The 20,274-nt window shown below is 43.9% G+C and overlaps 1 pseudogene across 1 annotated transcript; it reads right to left on the bottom strand.

The window, feature by feature from the left end:
* Positions 1 to 10,172: 10,172 nt before the first annotated feature.
* Positions 10,173 to 19,020, bottom strand: LOC308531444 (free fatty acid receptor 2-like; annotated as a pseudogene). The gene is made up of 2 exons: positions 19,000 to 19,020; positions 10,173 to 10,745 (listed from the first exon to the last, which is right to left on the bottom strand). The product of its transcript is annotated as a free fatty acid receptor 2-like (transcript).
* Positions 19,021 to 20,274: the final 1,254 nt, after the last annotated feature.

The following is a 20,274-nucleotide window of genomic DNA, read 5'->3' as shown; positions in this document are numbered from 1 at the left end:
CCAATTTCTCTCTTGAGTTCCCATTCAGTTTTTTTGATCTTTTACTAGTCTGGCTTCACCCCTCCACTGGGAATGAACACCTCACCTTGTTTCCCAACAGAGTGACCTCTCATGCCTTTCCTTCTGTGGGTCAGACTTTAGGGTGCCTTCTCCCGGCACTTAGTCACTTATGTAGACATCCAGCCTCAGCCCATTCCCAAGCAGACAGCTCTCAGAGATCAGCCCTAAATGGACATTTACCAATGTGTGGAATCAGGTTAACTTCTGCCATCTCAGGGTCTCCCACGAGCCAAGAACATTTACACTTGAACTTGCTACGTGTCAGGAAGAGAACAGTCAAGAATTGAGCTCTTTCTCAGACTAGTCAGCCCTTTCTGTTTTCCCCAAAACTCTAATCCCACAAATCTAATTGATTCTAGATCTCAAGCCATTATTAGTCTTTCAGACTTTGTTCTGCGTTCATAATTCAGGCTTTCTCTTTTATATTATTACCTGGGCTGATTTTTCCAAATGAACTTGCATACTAACAGTTTTCTCATGTGCTCCCATCCCTGGTCACACTCCTTGCTTGGCCCATTTTTTCCTAGTCAGGATTCAGTTTAATTGGTTATTCTTCAGCTCTGCCTCACAAAACCTCTCTAGAATCCCTAGACACATGAGCACCCAAGAAGAAAGTGGGGCCGCATGTTCACAGAGGGCCAGGGGTCCTCAATAGCCCATTGCTATCTGCAGGCAGGCTCTGATTCTGTTTCTCAGTATCCTGTCTCCTGCCTCGGTACCACCTCTGCCTTCTTCTCATCTCTTCTCTGCTTAAACCATATAGATACCACGTGTCTCCAGTTGCCATGGAAGCCTGTGACGCAGACACAGGTAAGACAGACAGATTATGCTTTCTCTCTCCACGTGACCGTGTCTCGTCTTGGCCATGGTTAATGGCCCAGAGTCAAATGGAGGCCACATTCTCATCCCCAAGAACCAGGACACTTGACCCTTTGCCTCCTAGATCCCTCCTGAGGGTCCCAGCATCTTATTTTCCCTTTATCCCATTGTCAATGTGTGCTCTCCTCCAGAACCAAGAATTTCTAGCCTTCCAGTCACCGTTCTCACCAGCCTGAGTGCACTTCCATATGAACTACAGAATGCGGGGGAGAAACCTCTCTCTGCTGGGTTTAATCATATCATTTTAGCTTTATGCTTTCCTTGGATGCTCATGGCAAGGCGGATTTGGTTAAGAAAGGTGAGAAATGGGGAGATGGACCACTCCTTTACCCCTAGAATCCAGGAGAGGTTGTCTGTCCCACTGCATCCCACCACAGTCCATGTGTACACCAATCCACTGGGTTACATTGAGGGTCTCAGGCCTCATTTGAATTATTTTTCCTGCTGGCAGGTAGCACATGCCTAGCTTGTCCCCTCCCATTAGTCACCTGTGTCGGCTGTAGGGCCAGGGTTGGAAGAAGAACCACTGGGGAGGCAGGGACTTCTGTGCTGTGAGCCTTTTTTTCAGAAAGCTAGATTTATGGGAGAAACTAAGATGGCGGCATAGGGAAACACCGAAATTGCTGCCTCCTACAACAACTTCAAAACACAATAAACAGACAAAACGGACATCATCCAGAACTTACAGGAAGGCTGGCGGAGTGGACATTCTACAACTAGAAGGAAGGAGAAAAGCACATTGAGGGTCAGGAGCTGCGGAAGTGAAGTGCAAAGGTATGGAGGCTCGTGCGCGCGGTAAGGGGCTGGTACCTGAGGACTGAAGCTGTCTTTTTGAATTGGGAGGGAGTCACAAGCTCCTGACTGCTCTGAACTCTGGTTCCGGGAAGTCTCTGGGGACCCAGGACTCATACGGGGAGAAACTGGACTGTCTGGCAGCAGGCAGAACTCGTAACTCGGAACTCGAGGGCGGCTTTCCCTCAGAGGTGCTTGCAGCAATTTGATTGTCAGAACACTGAGACACGGGGCCCCTTAGGGCAGGGCTGAGAATCCTCCATAGTTCCTTGCTCCGCCCTTTGATTCCCTGAGACCCCGCCCCACCCAGGCTGTGGCAGAGGCTTTTGCATATGAATGCCCTGGCCCTTTGCAACCTGAAAATTACCTAACAAATTGCAGCTGGGCCACAGACCCAGCACTTCCAAGAGAAGGCCCAAGGCCCCACAGCAGCTTGCATTGCTTCACAGCTGGGCCTCATCAGGTCACCTCCAAACCCCAAAAAAGGACGGGGAATCTGCAGTTCTCTTCATAGCTCCTGCTGGGTAACCTCCAAGAGCCAGTGTACCCAGTGGTCAGAGGGGGACCATCCGGATTACAACTCCTCAGATCCATAAGGGACACACCCAGGGGGCAGACTCAGTGAGCACCAAAGCCCCACTGAAGCAAGTCTTGCCCCAGAAGGGTGTCTTCAGCACAGAAGTTCTCCCACTGCAGACACAGCCGATTCTCACTGCCAATTGGCCTGGAGGTCAATTTCTCCCAGTGATCCTACAACAATCAAGGCTTAACTACAAGACTGTGCACAAAGACCACAAAGGGGTGCACCAAGAGTGTCCACCTCAGGTAACTGGGGAGGCTGAGCCACTGGGCCCTACAGGTCACCTAGCACACAAAGCCACTCTACCAACACAGGGAAGCATAAAAAATGCGGAGACAAAGAAACAGGTCACAAATGAGAGAAATGGAGGAAAACAAACGACTGGATATAGAGTTCAAAACCAAGGTTATAAGGTTTTTCAAGAATTTTATGGAAACCACAGATAAATTTAGTGAGACCCTCAGGAAATCTAGTGAGACCCTCAAGGATATGAAAAAGGACCAACTAGAAATTAAGCATACACTGACTGAAATAAAGAATAATTTACAGAGATCCAAGAGCAGACAAGAGGATCCCAAGAATCAAGTCAAAGATTTGAAATACAAAGGAACAAAAAATACCCAACTGAAAAAGAAAAAAGAAAAAAGATTCCAAAAATATGAAGATAGTGTAAGGAGCCTCTGGGACAACTTCAAGCATACCAACATCAGAATTATAGGGATGCCAGAAGAAGAGAGAGGGCAAGATATTGAAAACCTATTTGAAGAAATAATGACAGAAAACTTCCCCTACCTGGTGAAAGAAATAGACTTACAAGTCCAGGAAGCGCAGAGAACCCCAAACAAAAGGAACCCAAAGAGGACCACACCAAGACACATCATAATTAAAATGCCAAGAGCAAAAGACAAAGAGAGAATCTTAAAAGCAACAAGAGAAAGAAAGTTAGTTACCTACAAGGGAGTACCCATATGACTGTCAGCTGATTTCTCAACAGAACCCATGCAGGCCAGAAGAGAGTGGCAAGAAATATTCAAAGTGATGAATAGCAAGAACCTACAACCAAGATTACTTTATCCAGCAAAGCTATCATTCAGAATAGAAGGTCAGATAAACAGCTTCACGGATAAGAAAAAGCTAAAGGAGTTCATTACCTCCAAACCAGCATTATATGAAATGCTGAAAGGTATTCTTTAAGAAGAGGAAGAAGAAAAAGGAACTCTTACCATTTGCCACAGCATGGATGGAACTGAAGAGCGGATAAATACCACATGATCTCACTCATTTGTGGACTATAATGAACAACATAAACTGATGAACAAGGACTGATCCAGAGACGGAGAGGCATTGATTGGACTGTCGGGCCTTGGAGGGAAGGTAGGGGAGGGTGGGGGTAAGGGGGAAAGATCAACCAAAGGGCTTATATGCAAGCATATAGGCCTAACCAATGGACACGGACAACGGGGAGGAGGAGGGGGTGAGGGCATGAGCGGGGGGAGGTGGGGGTGGGGGTAACGTGGGGATAAGGACACATATGTAATATCTTAATCAATAAAAAATATATTAAAAAAAAAAGAAAGCTGGATTTACGCTATCACTTTGGAGAGCAGTTTGGCAGCTGCTGCCCAAAGTGCACATGCCATGCCAGCCAGTATTTCTCTTCTTCAAGGGACTTTCCCACATATGTACCAAGAGACATGCACAGGGATTTCAAAGCAGCATTTTTATACTAGTGAAAAATGAGAGATTATCTAAATGTTTATAAGGAGTAGAATGGAAAAGTAAAATGGCTTAGGAATACAAGGGAATGTTATTTAGCAGATAAAAGAAATGGATGAGATCTGTAAGCTTCAATGATAAGTATCAAAAGGGTAGACATCAAAGGTATAATGTTGGTTGGAAAATAGCTAATTACAGAATGGCTTGTACCATATGATATTTATACACATTAAAAACACAAAAAAGAATACTAAACACTGTGTATGAATTTAAGCACACAGTATATTTCATCGACAGGACATGGACCTGCCCATGGACAGGAGAGAGACGTTTAAATTCCAAAATAATGCTGCCTCTGACAAAGAGGTCCAGTGAGGTAGAACTTCAACTTTAAAAATCTCAAGAAAGATGGCTGTTAATAAAAACCCTTTCTACATGATTGGTAGATCATATTTTTTATGTTTGTAAGTTTCCATACTTAAAGTTTTTTTTATACTTAAATTTTAATCCAAATTTTAAAAATAATGGCGAGCCCTAGCTGGTTTGGCTCCGTGGACAGAGTGTGGGCCTGTGGACTGAAGAGTCCCAGGTTCGATTCCAGCCAAGGGCACATGCCCTGGTTGCAGGCTCAATCCCCAGTTGGGGCATGCAGGAGGCAGCCAATCAATGATTCTCTCTCGTCATTGATGTTTCTATCTCTATCTCTCTCTCCCTTTCCCTTCCTCTCTGAAATCAATAAAAATATATTTTAAAAAAATTATGAAGAAAGACTTGCTGCAACTATGATCGCTTGTGAAATGACATATTCTTTGGTTGTAAGTGACAGAAAACCAAGCCAAACTGGCTTAAGCTAAAAGAGGGGGAGCATTTTTGGTTTTCAGATCTGAAAAGCCCAGCACATGTCTACCTTGAAGGGACATGCAGTTCCTGGACTTGGTGCCTTGCCGTTCCGCCTTCCTTCAGGTCAGCTTCAGCCGCGTTCCTCAAAGTGACCCCCAAAATGATGGCCAGCATTCAATGCAGGCGCAGCTCAGTAGAAGAGAGGTTCTTTCTCCTAAATGGTCGGAAGAGAATGGCTGGGCTAACTTTCCTTGGCCTAGAATGAGACAAAGGCACATGTGTGAACCATTGCTGTGGTCAGAGGGAAGTAGGCTGACAGCCTGGATTCTGGGTCACACAGCTACTCCTAGAACATGAAGTGGGGAATGTGGTCAGCTCCACCAAACCACATCACAGAGGTGGGGTGCTTTCAAGAAGGCCAGAGCAACAAATGCCCACCTCTAATTGCTGGCTCATTCTCGAAAGGGGATTGCAGTGCACGTTGTAATAAAACTATAATCTTCAAGTCCACTGATCAGTTCTGTCTTCCCCCTCCCTCTTAAGCACTCTGCACTCTGCCCCAGTTGTGAGGTTCCCACATGGGAGTGTGTTGTAAAAGCCAGAGCTAGGCTCTCAGTAGATTTCCTGTAAGCCATCAGCTCTCCACCCAAGTGGGGGTGGGGCAGAGCCTCTGCCAAGCGAGCTGGTTAGAATCTCAGAGCAGGATTTTGCAGGGAGGATGGAGTTGCAAGAAGGATGGAGTGGTGGATTGAAAATGCATGTTTAATATAATTTCATCTTTGCCAAGTAATACTTGTTCAATGGAACACAGCTGCAGACAATTAGCAACGTATCGAAAAGGCATGCATTCAATGGCTGTGAAGTGCTGGTTAGGGGTGTGCTATCTTAAGGAGAAAGCCCTCACATAACTTTTCATAAACTAAATGACTTCACGTCAGAGGCCCTTTCCAGTGGAAGCTCACCCTCTCCACCATAAACCTGAAAACCAGAGGGAGCTGAGGAAAACCTTCCTTTTTGCCCCCTAACACAATGCTCCCAGAACCACTTACTGTATTTACCAGCAGGTGTAACAGTCATTGCACTGAACTAGATTATATGAACTCGATGTTATCGAGTACTCTAGCAACAAAACTGAGGCTTTGTGATACCCCCCTTCCAAAATAAAGCACACAAAGTATATTTGTAACTTTTGGCCTCACAAGCTTTCTTTAACCTTTGCTGACAAGAATCAAATGTACAGGTTTTTTTCAGGATAATATAGGGCAAATATAATTAGTATTGAGCGAGCCTTCCCCTCCTCCAGTTCATAGTTTCTAAGATCAGAAATCCTACTTATATTTTGGATCAATACACTACCACCTAAATGTAGATGAAGTATTCCTGCCCCTTAAAACAAGAAGAAAACTCCAGCCTAGCCCATGTGGCTCTGTGGTTGAGTGTCAACCTATGAACTAGGATTCCAATTAGGGCACATGCCCAGGTTGTGGGCTCAGTCCCCAGTAGGGGATGTGCAGAAGGCAGCTGATTGATGATTCTCATCATTGTTGTGTCCATCTCTCTTTCTCTGCCTTCTTCTCTGAAATCAATAATAATATTTTTTTAAAAAAAGAAGAAAATCCTGACTAGCATAAGGTGCTGAATACTCTGACTGAGCCAAGCATTATATCTTGTCCATCGGAACCAGTTTTGTTACTCTTTATCTCATGACAGAATAGTTCTAGTTTTTGTCTCTGATATAATACATCAAAAAGCTTTGCATTTGGCCAGGCTGATTTTAAACCACATCTCTGGAAGTTTAAGCAGCATTAAAGTTTAACTCAAAATTTTGAATCATTAAACGCTTGTACACCAGGAAGCAAAATGTTTTCTACAGTATATGCAATTGTGTTCAGCAGAACAAGCGTAGTCTATCATGTCACTAGATCGGCTGCTCACAAGCTTGTTGATCTTAGGGTCCCTTCACACTCTTTAAACTTAATGAGTACTCCAAGGATTTTTTTTTGTGTTTATGTAGGTTATAGCTATTGACATTTACCATATTAGAAATTAAAACAGAAAATTCAAAAAATATGTATTATTTTAAAATAATAATAATCAGAAAAACCATAATATTAATACAAATAACATTTTTTCATAAAAATAACTAAAATTTCAAAAACTATTGAGAAGAGTGGCGTTGTTTTACAATTTTGTAAGTCCTTTTAATGTCCAGTGTAATAGAAGGCAGATGTGTATTCTCATATCTGCTCTATGTTCAGTCTGTCGTGTTATCACGTCAGGCAGCTTCTGAAAACTCCACTGTGAATTCAGTCGTAAAAGAATGAAAATGAAAAAAGCAATTAGCATCTTAGTACCATTATGGAAATAGTTTTGACCTCACCGATCCCTTCAACCACACTTGGAAAATTGCTGTACAGGTTTCACATACTTGAATGTCTTCTGAATCAGTTTTCCTCAATGTGTGGTTTTTAAGGGAAGACGGAAGAAAGGGAGGGAGGAACAAACAAAGGAATTCCTAACATTAAATTGTCTAAAATAACCACTAAAATAATAAAAACAGAGTATATAATTTCCAGTCAGCCATGTGAGAAATGTATATGAGAATATGAGAAATGAAAAGAAATAAAAAAACTTAACCCCAAAGGAAGGCAAGAGGAGAAAAAAAAAATATTAAGATGAGGAAAATTGAAAGCACAGAATAAGATGGTAGATGTTTCATTTTTTACTTTTTACTGTGATGATTCATTTGGCCAATACAATTATTATTTGGCTAAGTATGGTATGTATGTATATTTCAGTATGTGTGTATGCTTCAACGGAAGTGTTTAACAATAAAATGGCAGAAATGAATTGAATTGAATAAATAAATTGAAAATTATTAGTGTATAACTATAAATGAATAAAATGTTATAATTAAAAGACAAATACAAATTGTCTGACTAGATTACAAAAAATCCAACCACTCTATATACTGCTTATTAAAAGACGCATTTAAAACATAAGGATATAGGAAGTTTGAAAGTAAAAGTATGCAAAGATATACTAGACAAATACTAACAAAGAAGCACAAAAAAACCCCCACAAATTAATGTGGCTATATTAAATATCAGAAAAAATAGTTTTTAAGGTAAAAGGAATGATGAAAAGTTTGATTCACCAGGAAGACAGAAGTACAAGGAGAAATAGACAAATTCACCCTCATAGAGGAGCATGTAATACATGTTTCATGTAACTAATAGATCAAATAGACAAAATAAATAAAGGTTATAAAGATTTAAACATCACAAATTAAAAAGTTTGATCTAAGGCACATGGAGAGAAGACCAGCACACAACAATTGCAGAATCTGTATTCTTATCACACCTAGAACATTAGATTGACTATATCCTAGGCCCGTGGTCGGCAAACTGTGGCTCACGTGAGCCACATGCGGCTCTTTGGCCCCTTGAGTGTGGCTCTTCCACAAAATACCACGTGTGGGCACGCATACAGTGCGATTGAAACTTTGAGCAGAAATCGGTTTTTGGCCTGGGTGAGTCTATTTTCAAGAAGCACTGTTGATATTTGGCTCTGTTGACTAATGAGTTTGCCGACCACTGTGTGACCTAGGCTAAAAAGTAATTTTCAACAAATTTTAAAGAACTGGTACCATTCAAACAATATTCTCTGACCATAGTGCAATCTAGTTAGAGATGAATAACAAAAGGATCAAGAGAAAAAATCCATATGCTTGGGAAATTAAGAAACATTTCTAAACTCAAGAGTCAAAGAAAAATATATATGGAAATTAGAGCTGATTTAGAACTCAAAATAATGAAAATTATGCAAATCAAAACTTGTAGTATTCCACTAGAACTGCTCTTTGAGGGAGATCTATAGTCTTACACACTTATATTAGCAAAGGGGGAAAATTAATGAGCATCCAACTTATAAAAGTTAGAAAAGGAACTAAAAAGACTCAATACAGTAGAAAAAAGAAAACAATAAGATAAAATTAGACATTAATAACACAGAAAACAAAAATAAATGCCAGAGAAGATCTTGTTTTCTTGAAAAGAAAAATTAACAGACTCTGGCAAGGCAGACCAAGGAAAAAAGAAGACACAAATACAGAATGTTGGGGATTAAAAACAGGGCATCACTACGCAAAGGTATCCTGACTCAAATTTCTTTCTTTCTTTTTTAAAGCAAATATCCTCTTCGGATTAATATATATATATATTGATTTTAGCAAGAAAGAGAGAGGGAGAGGGAGATAGAAATATCAATGATGAGAGAGACTCGAGGATCAGCTGCCTCCTTCCTACACGCCCCCTACAGGGGCTCAAGCCTGCAACCCGGGTATGTGCCCTTGACCGGAATCAAACCTGGTACCCTTCAGTCCAAAGGCTGACGCTCTATCCACTGAGCCTAACCAGCTAGGGCCTGACTCGAATTTTTCACACTAGCACTGACTCTTCTCTCAAGAACTCTTTCTCCTCTTGCACGTTTTATAGACCTGAGCTAGCAATTGCTTTGACTGGGGTGCTGGTCCTTGGGGCTCATGTGCAGGATTCTGTCTGGCTCTCCAGACTCTTGACTATGCTGGACATTCAGACCCAGTATATGGAACCCACCCCAGCAAATCAGGGCCAAGGATATAGCAAAGAGCTCTGTAGTAGATAAGTGAATGCTAGTATCTTATTGATACTGAGTGGGGAAGATAAAGAATTCCAGGACTGGGATATTCCAGGATAACAGAGCTTGTGGCTTACCATGAAGCAGTTTCAACCATAAATAAGGAAATGTGATAAACTCCAGGGAATAACATTAAAACACCACCCAAATGAATGAGTTGGATTTGAGATGCTCACTGTTCTTCTTTGCTTCTTAAACTAGGCACAGGAGAACTGACCCAGTTGTTTCATTGTTCCCCCTTTGTAGCCTTTGTCTGTAAGGAAGTAACAAGTTTGTAAATTTAGTCTCCTGTGAAGCTGACATTGGTCATACTTAAGCTCCCATCTCTTCTCTTTGCAGATGGTTCCCCAACTCTTATCCTCTAGCACGTTGACAGTAAGGCACCCAAGCTCTGTAGCTTCTGTAGCTCTGGCACTGTGGAGAGGAAGCGCACATGCATAAATAGTGCAAATAAATCTGAACTTTGACTTAGATGCATTAGACTTGGGAGGTTGCACTGCCCACTCCCATGATGCAGCTGTCCTTTCATCAAAGGCTTTGTGGACAGCGGAGGAGGAAAAATAGGAAATCAAGGGGCTGATGCAAGCATCAAAAGCACTGAAGCACTGAGCAACACCTCACACACCCGTCAGATTTGACTTCTCATCTGGAAGAACCCCGTCACATGAGACACATTGTAGATCCCCAAACAGACTGGGAACTTGAAGAGGGTCACAGTGGCCAGCCCCATGGCTCTCCAGCACTCCCAGGTACCCAGTTGGGGCAGGGAGAGCATGCTATGCATAAAGTACCAGTAGCAGAAGATGGTGACCATCATGGGGATGAAATAGAGGGCAAGACACAGCTCCAACCTCCCAGGAAGCACCACATCAGCAGACAGGGAGGCCTTTGGCATCACTCATCCCATTGTTGGTTGGTAAGTTATAGGGAAATGATCACAATGCTACAGGGTCCAAAGGACAAGGTCCAAAACCTGAGCAGCAATTACTCCATGCACAGGCCAGCGGAACAGCTTGTACTGCAGGGGGAAAGCCATTTGCAGGTAGCCATAGTCCGTGAGGGCACAGAGCGTGTCCCCCAAAGGTCAGAAGAAATCCTATGCAGCCTCAGCAATTATGAAGTGCGGCAGCAGCAGCAGAAAGCCCACCAGTGTCAGGCTGAGCAGGAGGATGTGGACAGGTGCAGGGTGGGGCTGGTGGAACTGCCCCACAGATATGATATAGACAAAGAGAAAGCCCAAGCTTCAGAGACTTGGGGCCATCCTTTCTGGGGAAAAAAATGATGGGTCAGAATCCTCTCTGACCAGGGGTTTCCCAGCCCCAAATCAAGGTGAGTCCATTCTCAGCTTCACTGTATCTTCTCCCTGCTCCACCGAGTGTTACGTTCACCCTTTCTCTCCCGCTGAAGAAAGCATATGTACATGAGATTTATGTCACTCAAGAGCCACTTTTAATCTCCTATAAGTTATCATTAAGGTAGACATTTAAAATAAAGCTTTGAGTATTTAGCCTGTTACTGGTAACAAAGGACGGATGCCCATCTGTCCAGCACATTCCTGAACTGTGGAGCTTCTTGTAGAGGACCAAGTGAAATAGGGAGGTTCCCGCTCAGCTGGGACTGTTCACCTTTAGTCGTCCTCCTGCTCTCACCAGTGCCCAGCCCTCACCAGCAACATCTCTCCATTGCCTTGTCCTTGCCACTTTGCAGTTTCTATAATCTCTTCCCTCATGGAGAGTAAGCCCCATACTCCGCTCCATCTTCCTAAGTTTATCTACATGCATTCCTTCTAGTCCAACTCTTTCTAGGGTTGTAATCCCAATGGCCCCTGAGCACAAGCAAAATTAGGTGCCTTGTCTTTTCCTGCAGGCAGATAGATGGCTTTTCAAATACACAGGTCACAGAAGCAAGTTGAATCTTATCCAACTGGACCACCTTTTCTCTTCCATGAACAACAGGCTTTTATACTTAGAGGAGTCAGTAGTTGTTTAAAAAGAGGAAGGTCAGTAGTTGAGCTCTTTACAAGGAAGCTTGGCCCTCTGGGTATCCCCCAAATTTTGTCCTCACCAAACTTATTTTTCCCAGAATCCAGATCTTTTGAGCTTCCTCCTCTTTCTGAATTCCAAGTAATCTGTTCTCTTTCCTTTCCCTGGACACCTATTTCTAGCAATTTTGCACATGCATCCACTTCCTGCTCTCTGCTCTTTCTCCTCCTGTTGCCCATCTTTTCTCTCAAGGACCCTGACTTCCCACTGGTAACCTCACATCAGCTTGTGTAGGGTCCACATTGTTCCATGATGGTGTCTCAAGGCAGACACAGGAAGATACGGACACAGAGGATGCTTTGTCTCTCCTCAGGGAATGTGTGTGTCTTGCTACTGACTGCCTAGCTCTGCCAATGGAGACTATTGTTCTTTCCCCTGGAAAGTGATTTTCAGCCCAATTTCTCCAGAAGAAATGATCTCTTCTCACTTAGCGCATCACTTTCCACCTTGGTACCCAAGTGGTACATTCCTGCAGTGGCCCTCCCTAACCACATAGTGCCTGTCCTAAAATGTGCACCCAGGAAGTGGTTTTGATGTTTGATATGCATGGAATGAAAGCAACATAATAATCTTTTGCTCTCTACCAAATTACTTTGTGCCATTTTACTGCATGCATTTGATTGAGGAACATAAACTTAATGGGAAGGCGAAGATTGGTAGATAAGGTTGCTCTTATTATCTTAAAACATTAGGGAAGGAGCCATTTTATTCATCACCATCCACAATCATTCAGAACTGATTCCCAGAGCCCACTCTTCTAGCAGGTGCCAGGACCATAGGCAATTTCTAAGGCGAAGGAGTCTCTCAATAAGTCTCCTTTCAGATTGGAAAAAGGCAGGGACCCACCCCTTCTCAAGAGGTGCTAGTGTTGAATCTAGGTAACGTTGGTTCTTCCAGAAGTAAGTATTTTGAAGTTTGTCCTTATAAAAAAAACCTAGCATAGTCCTTGCGTATAATAGACACTTGAATGCAAGGGGTGAAAGGATGAAAGTTGAAAGTACTTGCTGATACAAGCAAAGAATATGTCAGAACCTATGCTTATTGCCTTCTCTCTTTATCTTCATTCTGTCAGCCAAGTTAGTAATGAGACATCCTTGGTGCTGGGGTCCTAGGGTCACTTGGGTAGAAAGGGGAATTCAGACTAAGATGTCTTACAGAATCATAAGGCTGCATTGACCTCACAAACAGCTGCATCATGGGAGTGGGCAGTGCAACCTCCCAAGTCTAATGCATCTAAGTCAAAGTTCAGATTTATTTGCACTACTTATGCATGTGCGCTTCCTCTCCACAGTGCCAGACCTTTCACCATCACTCTGCTTCCCATTCATCAAGTGCCCTGAGCCCTTACTCTGGGAACATGAGTGAATAGACAGATAGCAAACAAACCAACCAGGTAATTTCAAGTGAAGGAAGGAAGCAAAAAGAGAAATCTAAATAGAAACTAGCAAGGGCCTTTTTTAAAGAGAGAGATGGCAAAAAAGGCCGGGGCTGACAAGGGACATTTGAACTGATGAGAAGGAGCTAGCAGCATGAAGAGCATTCAAGGTGGAGGGAACAGCAAGTCCCAAAGCCCGTGGTGGGAACAAGCTCACGGTGTTGGAGGAACAGAAAGGTAGCCAGTGCGGCTGAGTAGAAGGCAGGTCAGGCTGCTCAGCCTGTTGGGCTGTCGGGAGAGGACACAGGAGTGAGCTTGAGAGAGATGACTTTCATCTGGAGTTGGTTGACCTCAAATGATGGCTGTCTCATCTGTTGATTTTATCGTCTTCTCCTAGTCTTTGATAGGTCCTGATAAGCTGCTGCAGCCAGTCAGAACCTGACAGCCCCTTTGGGGTTCAGAGCCCTCCTGATATATTGACAACACAGAGCCATTGCTGTCCTCTTCAGCATCCTGCAACAACAGATGAGGAGAAGGCCAGATATAGGGATACGAAAAAGGGAATGACTAGGAAACACTTTAGGCTGGTAGGGAACCGAGGTGTCCAGCAACACATACAGCAGCATGCAATGAGGGGAAAGTAAAGAGAAAGGAGGGACAAGGGCCCAACCAGGGAACTGGGCTCGAGGTGGTCACTGCTCTCCTTTACCCATTAGCTGGGTCCACTGCAGTTCAGCTGTAGCTCTTTGAAACCACACAAACAATGTAACATCAAGACAACTTACCTGTTAGGAAATTGAGGTTTTCCAATGCTGCCCTCCACCAGCTACTGCCTCACCAGCCCCACACTTCCAACATCTCAGGAGTGGAGTCCCAGGTAACACAGGCTTTGCTTTCCCATCCTTTCAGCGGCTCCGCCCCAAGACCTGAGAGATATCTTTGACTCTTCCTCTGTCATTTACTCCATCAGCAAATCTTTAAACTATATCCCAAATCCAACCACTCCTCGCTCCACCTACTGCTACCACTCTCGTTCAGGCTATCATCACCATCTCTCACCTGCATTCCTTAATAATCTACCTTGTCCACCTGCTTCTGCTGTTGCCCCCTTGAATGTGTTCTCCACACAGCAGCCAGAATGATCCTTGAAAACACAAGCAGGTCACATCCCTCCACTGCTTAAAATCCCATAGTCTCCCCATATCTAGTTAAAGCCACAGTCCTCAAGTGGCTTACAGATCCACTGTGTCAGCTTCCTGCCTCCCTCCCTGCCCCCACCCCGCCCCCAGCCTCATCTCGTACTCCTCTATTTCCCTGTTACTTGGGACCCTTCTCTGGGGTGCAACTTGATGATATCTTTCAAGATTAAAAATCCTACACTATCTGACCCAGCTGACCTTTATGAGTTTATTACATAGATAGACTTTCCTGTGTTCACAGAGGAGAACATTTATCACAGAGTTTTCTCTTTGTTTGTTTGTTCTGTGATAATAAAAGACTGGGAATAACTTATATTCACCAGTAAAGGGTTTGGTTAAATAAAAACTATGGGGCATCTAATAGTAGAAATACTATGCATCTGTTACAAAGAATGAGGCAGATCTACATAGGTCAGTGGAGATCGAACTCTGAGATGTATGGTTATATGAAAAAAGCAAAGTATAAGAAAAGTGAGTTGTGAGAGAAGGGGACATATACCTGCACGTGCACCTAGTGAGTACTTGCAGGGCAGCCCCAGGGGACAGTGCTCACTGATGCTGGGCAGCCAGCATGAGCAGGGCTTGCTGCATGAAGCCGATGGCAATAGATTGAGAAACAGATACATAACATCAAGCCAGGGGAAGACAGAGACTGGAAAAGCAGAGTATGGGACAAAGAGTGAGGGCAGTCTGAGAAGGCCTCTCAGAGGAGGTGATGTTGAGCAGAGACTTGTAAGAAAGAAGATTTTGAGGTGTGAAATGTTGTGGGCATTCAGTCAAGGAGGTCAGGGAGGCCAGAGTGACTGCAAGGGGACTGAGTGAGGGGACAGTTGTGGGAATGAGGTCAGGACAGTCAGCAGGGACCAGATTGTGGGGCCTTGTGGCCGTGTCAGGATGTCGAGTGACATCCGGAGTGCGATGGCAGAGGTGTCTTATAATTTGCTTCACATTTCCAAAGGATCCCTCTGGATGCTGGGTGAGGAGTAGATTGGGCCCACAGTGGTTCTCAACCTTCTGGCCCTTTAAATACAGTTCCTCATGTTGTGACCCAACCATAAAATTATTTTCGTTGCTACTTCATAACCGTAATGTTGCTACTGTTATGAATCGTAATGTGAATATCTGATATGCAGGATGGTCCTAGGCGACCCCTGTGAAAGGGTCATTGGACCGCCAAAGGGGTCACCCACAGGTTGAGAACCACTGGATTGGGGGGAGGAATACCCAGGAAACTGTTAGCAGTTTTTCTTCGAATAGCCTGTTACACAATTTTTTTTCTGAGTATATGTGTGTAATCTTGCTCTAAAAGCAAGAAAAATATTCATAGCTAACATTTATTGAGCATTTATTATGAGCTATCTTGCTCATCACAATAGTGAACACCTAGAATTAAGGTGAGATAATTCATGGAAGTGACAGTGCGGTCCACACTGCCCAGCCACAGCCTTGTCTTCTGTTGGGTGGCCCAGATGGGAGAGTTGATAGGACCCACATAGACAGAAAAAAAGAAAAAAGGCAGAGCCAGCAGCCTTGCAGCCATCGGAGCTCTGAGCCATACTCCCACCCTACTTGGCCTTGTCTGGTTTCTGAGCGTTTTCCAGTTGAACGGATATCAAGCAATGTCTCTTTGGTGTTTTAATGCATCAGAGAGATTCCTAATGGGTTGAGCATCTCTCATTAGAATGCAGGTTTTCTTAGCTCGTAATCATTGTAATGGGTTTTAATTGCAGCAACAGAAGCCAACTCTGGCTAATTTAAGGACTGTATGATAAGAATGTTATGGCTCAGAGATCTTCCAGGAAAGCTGAGAACGAAGCTTGGAGAATAAAGGAAGCTGCACAGCCAAGGCCGCATAGAAGTCATGCCACTGACACAATCCAATGAGGACACAGGAGCCCCTCCCCCCGAACATGCACACACTGGACACTGGGCCCTAGAGCCACATTCTACTGGTGCTGCTACTGCCACCACCAGAACTAGTTCTCTACTGTCCCAGCTTCCCGTACCGTTTTGTAGCTTCAGATTTACAATTCGGAGAGATGCACCTGAATGTGTAAACATAGCAGGGATGCAAGGAAAACATCCAAGCGTTGCCACCTTCTCTAGTGGGACCTGGACTCTGCTTCCCACCAAGGTTCGGAATTCATACTTGGGCAGTTCCCAAAACATGGGAAAGAGTTCAGGTGCTAGGCAACCAAAGGATGACCAATGTCCTTAGAGCAGGGCCTCTCAGAAGTCAGGCCACGCCTAGTATATGAAAAAAAAAAGTGATGAAATGCTAAAATGGGATTATAATAGTAGAGCAGCATTCTTAACATGAAATTGTACTGTTCTGAAAATAATTTTAGGGTTCTATTTCCTTGTTTTTTGACAGAATTCATTGAAGTGTAAAGTCAGAAATGAGCCACAGGTCTGAAGTTGGGGCCTATCAAGATACTTCTGCGAGTCTACGAGTCTACATTTAATCTTATTGGTGATCATGTCCAAAGAGTAATTGTGAGGCCTGGGCCAGGTGCCCTCCAGGCCTGTGCTGTACCAGGCCCTGGTGTGGGCAAATGGTCCAGTGGTGCCAGGCTTTGATCCACTCTCGGGCAGCAGCCCCTCTCTACATCTGGTCGTTCAAGAGCCAAGAGCTGTCCTGGATGTCATGCAGATGCTAAAAGCCAAAGAGACTGCACCCTGAGGCCATCTAGAATCAAATATAATCATGCTATTGAATGAGCTGGACTTGACAAGATTAAAGTACACCCTAACTTTATTCTTCCCTTACACCCTGTCAATCTGCAGCTTGGAAGCTTGGGTGCCATGGCTTTTTCAGACACTCTTTGACAATAAAAAGATCAGTCCAGCTTAATAGTCACACAGCTCCAGGCCGGTGTTACATCAAAATTCCCAATTCTATTCCAATATCGTGTCTCCCTTCCGGCTCTGCAATGCTCGGGCTCGCAGCCTGCGGAGGAGGGATGGCCATTGGGATTTCTCTTTTTTGGCTCCATCTCATCTCATTGTCTCTCCTACTCTTTAGCTTTTATTTTGAACCCACATAGGGCTCCACCCTATGGGTAGAGAGTAGGCATGAGGGGCAGCAAATGACGAGCTGGCCTGGTACAGTTATGACCTGAAGCCAAAGTCCTCTGGTCGAGGCAGACTTCTAGCGCCGGCTCATTCTCCCATGAGAACCTTACAGGTTCTTGGACTTCCCACTGGCATGGCTTCTGTGCCTCCCTTGGATGTGGAGTGTCTCCTCTGCTTGGCCACATCTGACACTCTCAGCCCCTGGGCATTCCTCATTGGATTGCATTGCTCCTCTAAGCTGACCCTCGGGTGGTATCATTTTTAAAATGACTTTAGACTGGCTCCTCAGCAAAGGGCCCTTATTTGGTCCGAGGGAGCTACACACCTTTGTCCGTTGTTGGTGGCCCAGCAGCTCACTCTTATTTTGCTCTGCCAGACACAGTGAGCCACGTTCTGATTCCTCCCAGCGAGCACCTGGCACAGCCGTCACCGCTGCGACCTTGGAGTCCCTGTACTGCGTTCTCCTCGCCTTCCCACTGGGGTCAGCACACTGCACTCCAGAACAGTCCTCAGTGTCTGCCTCTTCCACGTCCCAGCTCCTTGTAATTGGCCTAACGGGGGTCTTGAGCGAGGGCTGACAGAATTCGTTTTCAGGGTCCGCATGGGTGGTCCAACACCTCCCGTTCGTTTGGCTGTGGGGGTGCTTGGTATCTGTTGATTGTTCTTGGCTGAAACTAAAACAGCAAAGGTTCCCTTTTCACACTCTGTATTCATTTCACAGATGTAATCCTCAGGATGGTGCCAACCCCTCGAGATTATTTTACAAGTTAAAGAGATCATCTGTAGGGGAAATCTTTGCTGAATTGCAAAGCTGTCGACCAGTTCTGCTGCATGCTTGTCTCACAGGCCACAGCAATGGTCTCCATCTGTGTCAGCCACACTGTGCAAGAGGTAAGGCGCTCCCAAGTAGGACGCCTCCCAAGTAGAAGCCAGTTTTGCACAATCCCCAGTGCACCAGTTATAACTTCACCTCTTCTCCCTCACTGAAGAAAGCGTATGAGCCAGACTCTTGGTGCTACAGGGACAGCTTTGGCTCTGTGCCATTTTTTCCCTAAGTTACCATTTTAAATTCTCTTTCTAGCTGTTATGATAGGAAGTTCTTCCCCAAAGGGTATGACACTGTACCTTAAAGGCTGTTGTCATGTATCTCAAGGGTCCACAGGAGCACTCTAATTTGGGGAAAATCCCATGCCTGCTTTTGGAGGGTGTCTGGAGACCAGTCTGGGGAGAGACTGATAGAGCAGTGCCAGAAATCTGATCATGTTTTGAACTCACTGCTGATAATTCCATGTGACTCCTCACAGGAGACCGGTCAGACAGGGCTTTGTCTGTGTGTGATTATTCTGATAGTCAACCTCAGGGTGTGTTTTTGTTGTTAATCCTCACCTGAGGATATTTTTCTATTGATTTTTTAGAGGGAGTGGAAGGGAGGGAGGAAGGGGAGAGAGCAAGAGAGAAACACCGAGAGAGGTATGGATTGGTTGCCTTCCTCATGCACCCCCACTGGGACCCAGGATCAAAACTGCAACCCAGGTATGTGCCCTCGACTGGGAATTGAACCTAAGACCCTTCGGTGTTAGGGCTGATGCTCTAATCACTGAGCCACACCAGCCAGGACTGGGGTACATTTTTTATCTTATATCAGTGAGAGAAATGGCAATGTCCAAGGGCATGTGCTGGCCGTACCCGGGTGTGGGTGGGGGCGATGAGACCCTCTCACATATATTCTGTGCATCTGCCCTGGTGGTCATTTCTTGATTGTACGTTCTGCTCACATTCCGACATCTCGCGGGAACACCACCCGCATTTTTCTTAGAGAAGACACTCTCTGTTTTCAATGCCTGAGATTTGAGGAATGGGCACTTGGAGGCCTGACTGTGTTAAATGCTTTATCCTCATTATCCCAGCTAATCTCACAGGATCTCTCTGATTTTTCATGCAACTTAAATCTCTGTGCCCTTTGTTCTACCTTGGTCAGAATCAAGGTGGTGAATGTTCGTCCATTATAAGTGCTTTAATTTTTTAAAATTGTGTAATAATGCACAAAGATATCTCTATTATAAAATAATACAATAATAGAAAGTAAACTGTGAAGTGCCACTTTACTTCTCCCTTCCTTGAGGTAATCTCTCTTCTGTTTATACTCATATATGCACATCATAAATACGTACTTTCAAAAAATGCATAAATGGAATAATACTACATATATTGTTTTGAAAATCTGTTTTTCATCTGGGGGTGATCTTTCCATGTTAGAATATGCAGACCCAATATATTCTTTTTAACAGTTACATGGTATTTTGTTGTTGTTGTTGTTAATAACCTCACCTGAGGGTATTTTTTCCATTGATTTTTTAAGGAAGAGTGGAAGGGAAGGGACAGGAGGAAGAGAGAGAGAGAGAGAGAGAGAGAGAGAGAGAGAGAGAGAGAGAGAGAGAGAGAGAGAGAGAGAGAATATCGATGTGAGAGAGATACTTCAATTGGTTGCCTTCAGAACATGCCCTGATCAGGCTGGGAATCAAACCTGTGATCCTTCAATGTGCAGGTTGATGCTTCTTAACCACGGAGCACCACCGGCCAGAGCGCCACATGGTATTTTATTTTAGGACCATCTTATAATTTATGCAACCATTTAGGGTTCATTTTCATAATTCCCAGTTCCTTTGCTGTAATAAATAGTGCTTCAGTTAATATCTAGCTAATAATTTATCTATCTACCTATCATCTATCTATCTATCTATCTATCTATCTATCTATCTATCTATCCATTTATCTACATGTGAGTATTTTGGCTAGATAGATTTTTACATATGTAATTGGTATAACTGCTAGATTAAAGAGATATACTTTAAAATTTTTGATAGATATTTCCATATTATCTTCCTGAAAATGTTCAGTGATTTACATTCCCACCAATTGTACATGAGAGTACCATATCTATGCACCTTCTCCAACACTGGCTATTTTGAATCTTTTATGTTTTTGTTAGTAAGATAGGTAAAATGATGATATCTTGTTGTAGATTACATTTCAAGAATT

The sequence above is a fragment of the Myotis nattereri genome, assembly GCF_964212035.1.
Source record: "Myotis nattereri genome assembly, chromosome: 15".
Classification (NCBI taxonomy): Eukaryota; Metazoa; Chordata; class Mammalia; order Chiroptera; family Vespertilionidae; genus Myotis; species Myotis nattereri.
This window is presented reverse-complemented; position numbering and strand designations above follow the sequence as displayed.